The sequence below is a fragment of the Bos taurus genome, chromosome 2 (genome assembly GCF_002263795.3).
Source record: "Bos taurus isolate L1 Dominette 01449 registration number 42190680 breed Hereford chromosome 2, ARS-UCD2.0, whole genome shotgun sequence".
Lineage (NCBI taxonomy): Eukaryota > Metazoa > Chordata > Mammalia > Artiodactyla > Bovidae > Bos > Bos taurus.
The window spans coordinates 44,135,621-44,145,424 of record NC_037329.1 but is presented as its reverse complement, the minus strand read 5'-3'; the positions used below and the strand labels follow the sequence as shown (position 1 = coordinate 44,145,424).

Below are 9,804 nucleotides of genomic sequence, written 5' to 3'. Positions count from 1 at the left end.
ACGTCATAAAAAATTTGCAAGCTTCAGAGCTACAGCCCGGAACGGTAAGGTGGCAACCAGGAAAGACAAGGACATTTCCTCCCAATTCTCCAAATTGTCCACTTCAGTCTCTCTTATTCCAGATACAAGCACAAACTAGATCATTGCTAGCCCTCAGCCTGTACTGTGAGCATATGAAAAAGAAATAAGAAAAATACACATTGTGTCTCAAGTGGGCAAGATTAAATTAAAATCTCTGGCACATTTCAAATGCTCCATGAGGTGAAAATACTTGTTATTATGATACAAGAGCTGCTCATTTCATAGGAAAATAAACTTCAGGAAACCACTTCAAAGAAGTCACTGCTTCCAACATCACCATGGGATTTTCTGTAGTTTTAAAGGAATGGTGCCCCCGTGTGGTTTCTAAAAGGATTGCAGACACTGTTCAGTATCTCACAAGTCAATGCTACCATAAAACCGTCCGTTTTTTCTCTGTTCATTTTTTGTTTACATTTGCTTTTAAATTAGACTGTAGCTGTGCCTAGAGCATTGAAGAAAAACATCAGTGCATGTGAAATGCTGTGTTGCTCTTCCAGCACGTGTTGCTCCATCCGTCTCCGTGTTTAGCAAAGAGGATGGGAGGGCAGCACAGGCAAAGAGCACAGGTGGTGATGCAGATGTTGAGTTGCTGATGCAGCAGGCGCCTCCAGAGGGCACAGGGTCAGGGCCGCCCCTGCCTCTGTATGGGTGCCCAGGAGAGACTCCTGGGAACTCTCAGAAAAGAAGCTCCCTGCAAGACCATGCCCTCGAGAGGACTCAAGGACTGAGCTCAGCAATTCCCGTTCTTCTCTCCATCATCCTTTTCCCTTTTCTAGCTTCTCCTTTCCTTTTTTCCCCACCAGCTTCAACATATAAACACACTATCATTAAAAAACACCCTCTCTTGGCCTCTTCTCCCTCCAATTAGCTCCCCGTTTCTCCACTCCCTGTTACTGCCACACTCCTTGAAAGGGTTGTCAGAGTTAAGTGGCTTCAATCTCAGTCTTTCTGATCTCTCTCTGTGGTTTTATTTTTTTTACTGTTGCGGGTCTTTGCTGCTGTGCATGTGCTTTGCCTAGTTGCAGCGAGCAGAGGCTACTCTCTAGCTGCAATGTGCAGGCTTCTCATTGCAGTGGCTTCTCTCACTGTGGAGCACAGACTCTAGTGTCCAGGCTTCAGCAGGTGCAGCACTCCGGCTCAGTAGTTGTGGCTCGGGGCTTAGTTGCTCCTTGGCATGTGGAATCTTCCCGGACCAGAGATCCAACTCGTGTTCCCTGCATTGGTAGGCAGATTTTAATTCACTGTACCGCCAGAGAAGTCCCCAATCTTCCTGCTCTCTCTTGAATCCATTCCAATAAAACTTTTTCTGCCCAGTGATCCACCAGAATTGGTCTTATTGAGATCACCAATGGCCTCCATGTGGTTAAATCCTTCAGTGAACGTCAGATGCATCTAACTTGACCACTGACAGCACTTGACACAATTATCATTTCTCCTTCCTAAGAAACTCTTTCTTTCATTGGCTTTCAGGCACCTTTCCCTGGCCACTCCTTTGTCTCCTTTGTTGATCTCATCTCCTCAACCTCTAAACCAGTAGTTCTCAACCCTAGATTCACCCAGGACAATGACTGACTTAATCCAGCAGGAGTGAGTCCCAGGCACAAATGGGTTATTAGATTGCCCAGGAGAGTGTGAAGTTCATCCAGGATCGAGGAAGGCACCACAGCTCAGTTCCCAGCCTTCTTTTCTTTCTGTCTACAATCATTCTCTCAGAGATCTCATCATCCTGTCTCATGGTTTTTAATACTTTTTACAAGTGGATGTCTTAGTTTGGGTTCATCTGAAAGCAGGGTCTGAGTCAAGGACTTGGGTGCAGTGAGTTTATTTGGAAAGTGATTCCATTAATCAGGAGGGAGGGAGTGGAGAGAATAAGAGAGAGGATGAAGAAAAAGGAAATGTATATTTTCAGGGTCATTGTCGAGCAACAGGGAGTAGATTCTGCTGGCCCTACTGAAAAGTGTAGAGCATTCCCCCCCGCCCCCGCCAGGATGCTAATGAATTTAGTCACTTGCATCCCTGGAGGTATTAGTTGCTCTGCACTTCTAAGCTACAAGGAGCTTCAGAGAAGGCCAGATACAGAAAGTGAGATAAGAGTTTGTACTTGAGGTGAATCTGAGCTCAGAGCAATCTGCCTAGGGCAGCGGTGGTAGATATCAAAAGCGGACCAACTGGTACTCATGGCAGACATTACATCTGATGCCTCCAAACTGTATACATCTAGACTTAACTTTCCCCCTGAACTCCAGACTCATGTACTGATTTGGATTTTTAACAGGTATCACAAAATGTAGCACATTCAAAACCAACTTCCTGATCTACTCCCTTCCCCTATCATTCTTTCAGTTCAGTTTACTTCAGTCATTCAGTCGTGTCTGACTCTCCGAGACCCCGTGAACTGCAGCACGCCAGGCCTCCCTGTCCATCACCAACTCCCGGAGTTTATCCAAACTCGTGTCCACTGAGTTGGTGATACCATCCACCATGTCATCCTCTGTCGACCCCTTCTCCTCCTGCCCTCAATCTTTCCCAGCATCAGGGTCTTTTCAAATGAGTCAACTCTTCGCATCAGGTGGCCAAAGGATTGGAGTTTCAGCTTCAACATCAGTCCTTCCAATGAACACCCAGGACTGGTCTCCTTTAAGATGGACTGGTTGGATCTCCTTGCAGTCCAAGGGACTCTCAAGAGTCTTCTCCAACACCACAGTTCAAAAGCATCAATTCTTCAGCACTCAGCTTTCTTTACAGTCCAACTCTCACACCCATACATGACCACTGGAAAAACCATAGCCTTGACTAGATGGACATTTGTTGACAAGGTAATAACTCTGCTTTTTAATATGCTGTCTAGGTTGGTCACAACTTTCCTTCCAAGAAGTAAGTGTCTTTTAATTTCATGGCTGCAATCACCATCCTCAGTGATTTTGGAGCCCGAAAAAATAAAGTCTGACACTGTTTCCCCACCTATCTCCCATGAAGTGATGGGATGGATGCCATGATCTTACGTTTCTGAATGTTGAGCTTTAAGCCAACTTTTTCACTCTCCTCTTTCACTTTCATCAAGAAGCTCTTTAGTTCTTCACTTTCTGCCACAACGGTGGTGACATTTGCATATCTGACGTTATTGATATTTCTCCCAGCAATCTTGATTCCAGCTTGTGCTTCCTCCAGCCCAGCATTTCTCATGATGTACTCTGCATATAAGTTAAATAAGCAGGGTGACAATATACAGCCTTGACGTACTCCTTTTCCTATTTGGAACCAGTCTGTTGTTCCATGTCCAGTTTTAACTGTTGCTTCCTGACCTGCATATAGGTTTCTCAAGACACAGGTCAGGTGGTCTGGAATTCCCATCTCTTTCAGAATTTTCCACAGTTTATTGTGATCCACATAGTCAAAGGCTTTGGCATAGTCAATAAAGCAGAAATAGATGTTTTTCTGGAACTCTCTTGCTTTGGACTAAAATGGACTGGAATGGGTGAATTTAATTCAGATGACCATTATATCTACTCCTGTGGGCAGGAATCCCTTAGAAGAAATGGAGTAGCCATCATAGTCAACAAAAGAGTCCGAAATGCAGTACTTGGATGCAATCTCAAAAACGACAGCATGATCTCTGTTCATTTCTGAGGCAAACCATTCAATATCACAGTAATCCAAGTCTATGCCCCCAACCAGTAATGCTAAAGAAGCTGAAGTTGAATGGTTCTATGAAGTCTACAAGACCTTTTAGAATTAACACCCAAAAAAGATGTCCTTTTCATTATAGGGGACTAGAATGCAAAAGTACGAAGTCAAGAAACACCTGGACTAACAGGCAAATTTGGCCTTGGAGCACAGAATGAAGCAGGGCAAAGACTAATTGAACTTGAGAACACACTGGTCATAGGCAAGAGAACCACTGCCAAGAGACCGCACTGGTCATAGCAAACATCTTCTTCCAACAACACAAGAGAAGACTACACATGGACATCACCAGATGGTCAACACCAAAATCAGACTCATTATATTCTTTCCAGCCAAAGATGGAGAAGCTCTATACAGTCAGCAAAAACAAGACTGGGAGTGGACTGTGGCTCAGATCATGAACTCCTTATTGCCAAATTCAGACTTAAATTGAAGAAAGTGGGGGAAACCACTAAACCATTCAGGTATGAGCTAAATCAATCCCTTATGATTATACAGTGGAAGTGACAAATAGATTTAAGGGACTAGATCTGATAGACAGAGTGCCTGATGAACTATGGACATAGGTTCGTGACATTGTACAGGAGACAAGGATCAAGACCATCCCCAAGAAAATGAAATGCAAAAAAGCAAAATGGCTGTCTGAGGAGGCCTTACAAATAGCTGTGAAAAGAAGAGAAGCGAAAAGCAAAGGAGAAAAGGAAAGATATACCCATTTGAATGCAGGGTTCCAAAGGCTAGCAGGGAGAAATAAGAAAGCCTTCCTCAGTGATCAATGCAAAGAAATAGAGGAAAACAACAGAATGGGAAAGACTAGAGATCTCTTCAAGAAAATCAGAGATACCAAGGGGACATTTCATGCAAAGATGGGCTTGATAAAGGACAGAAATGGTATGGACCTAACAGAAGCAGAAGACATTAAGAAGAGATGGCAAGAATACACAGAAGAACTGTACAAAAAAGATTTCACGACCCAGATAATCACGATGGTGTGATCACTGACCTATAGCCAGACATCCTGGAATGTGAAGTCAGGTGGGCCTTAGGAAGCATCACTACAAACAAAGCTAGTGGAGGTGATGGAATCCCAGTTGAGCTATTTCAAATCCTGAAAGATGATGCTGTGAAAGTGCTACACTCAATATACCAGCAAATTTGGAAAACTCAGCAGTGGCCACAGAACTGGAAAAGGTCAGTTTTCGTTCCAATCCCAAAGAAAGCCAATGCTAAAGAATGCTCAAACTTCTTTCAGTTGGTTAGGCCCAAAATCTTCAAAGTAATCCTTGGTCCTTTTTTGGTCACTCCCCACATTCAATCCATCAGCAAATTCTATTGACTCTCCCTTCCAAATATAGCCAGACTATAACTATTTCTCACCATCTCCACTTCCCAGGTCCAAGATGTCCTCATCCCTTGCCTGAAATGTATCTCTGTAACCTCCTGACTGGTGTCTCTGCTTCCACCCTTCCTTTCCCCTTTAAATCTACTCTCAACTCAGCAGCCAAAGATTCTACTAAAACATAAGTATATGTAACTTTCACGATTGGAAGTTACAATTACAGGAATTCCCTGGTGGTCCAGTAGTTAAGAATCCACCTGCCAATGCAGAGGACATGGGCTCAATCCCTGGTCTGGGGATCCCACAGGCCACAGAGCAACTAAGCCCGTGCACCACAACTGCTGAAGCCCAAGTGCTCCAGAGCCCGAGTGCCACAGCTCCTGAGCCCGTGTGCTGCAACTGCTGAAGCCCAAGTGCTCCAGAGCCTGAGTGCCACAGCTCCTGAGCCCGTGTGCTGCAACTGCTGAAGCCCACGTGCCTAGAGCCTCTGTGCTCTGCAACGAGAAGCCACCACATGAGAAGCCCTTGCATGGCAAGGAAGAGTAGCCCCTGCGCACCTACACCTAGAGAAAGCCTGCACACAGCAACGAAAACCCAATGCAGCCAAAAATCAATATAAATAAATTAGAAAAATGTTTTTAAAAAAAGAAAATGCAATTCCCCTGCTCCAAACTACTCAAGCGCTTCCCTTCTCACCTGGACTAAAAGTCAAGGTGCAATAGGACCAGCCCCCTGTGGCCTCTAGATCACATCTGCTACTGACCCTTTTGCCTTTGAAACATTCCAGGCATGATTCTGCCTCAGGGCCTTTGCACTTGCTGTAAGCGTAACCACTTCCCTCCCTTTCTACTTCTTCTTCAGGTCTCTACTTAAATGCCATCTTCTTATTGAGGTCTTTTCTACCCAACCCTCTTTAAAATTGCAACTCTTTCCTGACCTTACTTAATTTTTCTTTTTGACACTTATCGCACTCTAACATGGTATGTGTTTTTCTATTTATCTTACTTATTTTCAGTCTTTTCTGCTGGAATGTAAACTCCACGAAGATAGGGATTTTGGTCCATTTTGCTCACTTACTGCTGATCCCCAGCATCTAGAATAGTACTGGCTTATCGTATGCAGAGTACATCATGAGAAACGCTGGACTGGAAGAAACACAAACTGGAATCAAGATTGCCGGGAGAAATATCAATAACCTCAGATATGCAGATGACACCACCCTTATGGCAGAAAGTGAAGAGGAACTAAAAAGCCTCTTGATGAAAGTGAAAGTGAAGAGTGAAAAAGTTGGCTTAAAGCTCAACATTCAGAAAACAAAGATCATGGCATCCGGTCCCACCACTTCATGGGAAATAGATGGGGAAACAGTGGAAACAGTGTCAGACTTTATTTTTCTGGGCTCCAAAATCACTACAGATGGTGACTGCAGCCATGAAATTAAAAGACGCTTACTCCTTGGAAGGAAAGTTATGACCAACCTAGAGAGCATATTCAAAAGCAGAGACATTACTTTGCCAACAAAGGTTTGTCTAGTCAAGGCTATGGTTTTTCCTGTGGTCATGTATGGATGTGAGAGTTGGACTGTGAAGCAGGCTGAGCGCCGAAGAATTGATGTTTTTGGACTGTGGTGTTGGAGAAGACTCTTGAGAGTCCCTTGGACTGCAAGGAGATCCAACCAGTCCATTCTGAAGGAAATCAGCCCTGGGATTTCTTTGGAAGGAATGATGCTAAAGCTGAAACTCCAGTACTTTGGCCACCTCATGCAAAGAGTTGACTCATTGGAAAAGACTCTGATGCTGGGAGGGATTGGGGGCAGGAGGAGAAGGGGATGACAGAGGATGAGATGGCTGGATGGCATCACTGACTCGATGGACGTGAGTCTGAGGGAACTCCGGGAGTTGGTGATGGACAGGGAGGCCTGGCGTGCTGCAATTCATGGAGTCGCAAAGAGTCGGACACGACTGAGCGACTGATCTGATCTGATCGTAAGCCCAATAAACAGAAGTTTAATGCATGAATGACAATATCAAAAATTACAACCATTATTAATATTTCTTGAGTATTGTTCATATGCAAGGCACTATAATGTGCATTTTCATGTATTAACTCATTTAAGCCTCACACCCAGATTAAGAGCTAAGTTTTTATTATTATATTATTATTATTATATCTCCATTATGCAAACTGTTGGGCTTCCCTGGAGGTGCTAGTGGTAAAGAACTGGCCTGCCAATGCAGGAGACATATGAGATGCGAGTTCAATCCCTGGGTAGGTAAGATCCCCTGTAGGGGAGCATGGCAACCCACTCCAGTATTTTTGCCTGGAGAATGCCATGGACAGAAGAGCCTGGTGGGCTACAGTCCACAGGGTCACGCAACTGAAGTGACTTAGCATGAACACATGCATGCAAATTGCTGACTAAATTACAAAGTTATACAATTATTAAACAGATATAAACCAGATATAAACCCAAACATATCTCATCCAAAGCATAAACTCTTAATCATTAGAAAATACTGAGGCTAATTGCTAATATTCAAGATGAATCATTTCTCCAAATTTTTAGGGAACCAATGCTGCTCTGACAATGATGCCAGGGTAGATGAATTCACAGTCAGAAAAGAGAGTCTAATCAGTGACTTGAGAGCCAAAGGTGAGAAGAACACCACAAGTGGGAGGGTCAGAGACACACCAGTCATCAGGAGGAGGAACCCATCCACACCCCAGCATCCTTTCAGCAAATAACTGTTGAGAGCCTTCTGCTGCTCAGCAGAGTTCTCAGCCCTGGAAATCGGATGGCAAACAAAGCAGACCTTATAACCTAGTCGGAGAAACAATAATCAGATGAATAAACTTTGAATATAAAAGCTGGTAGTGCAAAGTGGTGGTCAGAGAGAAGGGCTATAATAAAGGGCAGCCTCCATTGTTGATGTTAGACTCCTGATGGCTTTGAAGCCCCATCTCTCCTTGCTCCCCTTCTGACACATGTCAGGGGATGCTGGGAGGAAAGCCAAGTGCTGCCTTCCTGGGATCTGGTAGGAAGCTCAAACTATGTAAGGGCTACCCCAGCTCAAAGTCCACCCACCATCAAAGTCACAGCCAATAGCCCCTCCCTGCTCTCCAAGCCATTTCAGACCTGCCCAAAATCCTGTCCTGCTCTCTCACACATGCTCATTGTAGTTAACACATCTCCTCATACCCTCCTCCCATGTGTGGTATCATCAGTCTCCACACTAGAACCAAATTTTGGATCCTCTCCACCAGACAAGCCCTAGACCTGGGTCATCTGAGCAAAGGGCTCAGTGAAGTAAAGGAATGAAGGAAGAGCAGAGAGGGCGTAGCCTGTAATCCCCTTCAAATGGAAAGAAACCAATCAGGACTGAGAATTCCAGGGATTCCCATGGTGGATGCTAAACCAAAGGGTTGCTCGCTTGTTGGCTACTGCTGGGGCTCCCCAGGTGGTGCAGTGGTAAAGAATCCATCTGCCAGTGCAGGAGACTCCGGCTCGATCCCTGGGTCAGGAAGATGCAACCCAGTATTCTTGCCTGGAAAACTCCATGGACAGAAGAGCCTGGCAGGCTACAGTCCATAGGGTCACAAAAGAATAAGACACGACTGAGCGCGCGCACACACACACACACATACACTGGAACCTCCAGACCAACAAAGGGCACAATGGAGAGAAGTTGTGTTACAAAATTAAAGCTACCCAAAATGCATCAGTGCAACACGAACAGGCACTTCACCATGGCCCAGATTCACACACGCCCTGCACGGGTTGATGCACATTCTCCTGACTCCAGCTGCGTCTCCTGTTTTACAGCACAGACCAGCCCAAGCCCCATCACTGCTCTCATTCACATAACCAGTTCTCCTTCAGACAAACCACTCTTTAACTGCACCTTTGAATATTTAATTATTCAAATTCCCAGATAATGATGCAGTCATTTCATCATCATCATGCAATATGTATAACTGTATCATTTGTATCTGTCTTTCTGGGAAAGAAGCAGAAGAGATTGTATTATTCTAATGTCTTCTTCTTGGCATCTGACCAAGCCTGAGACCAAATGAGCAGTCTGTTGGTCAAAAATATTTCATGTGTAACTACGTGGTGAACAGCTTGCAGTGAGCTTTGGGGGAGTCAAGGGGAAAGGAGCAGTGGATCCACACCTTTAGCGCTTAAATTCTAATGAACACCAGGGAACTCACACACGTGGACAGCAGCAAGGAAAGGACAGAGACACAAACAAGCACCAGCGAATGCTGGGAATGGAAAACAAAGGAGCGGTTTGTTTCAGAAGGCTTTGTAGAATATGGCGTTATATCGCTTTAAGGAGAAAAATCTAGGTTGTTAGGGAGAGGACATCACATCAAAGGGAAACAGGCCAGAGCTAAGGAGATGGCCCATACTGGTCACATGGAAGCAAAGGCAATATCCTGATAAGAGGAGACCACAGAAAAGGCTACACGGAGTAGAGAAAGGTATCTCATTTTCTTCCATTTTACAAACACTCACACTGCTGAGATTGAGGCTGATGTCAAAGGATCTGAGGGAAGGATAAACTGGGAGATTGGGACTGACATACAACTAAATAACGAATAAGGACCTATTATATAGCCCAGGAAACTCTACTCAAAACTTTGTAATGGCCTACGTGGGAAAAGAATTGAAAAAAGAGAGGATATATGTATAACAT

The 9,804-nt window shown here is 44.5% G+C and overlaps 1 protein-coding gene across 2 annotated transcripts in view; it reads right to left on the bottom strand.

Annotated features, from left to right (window-relative positions):
• Positions 1-9,804, bottom strand: part of CACNB4 (calcium voltage-gated channel auxiliary subunit beta 4) — a 281,150-nt gene that overhangs the window by 206,045 nt on the left and 65,301 nt on the right. The window lies entirely within an intron of this gene.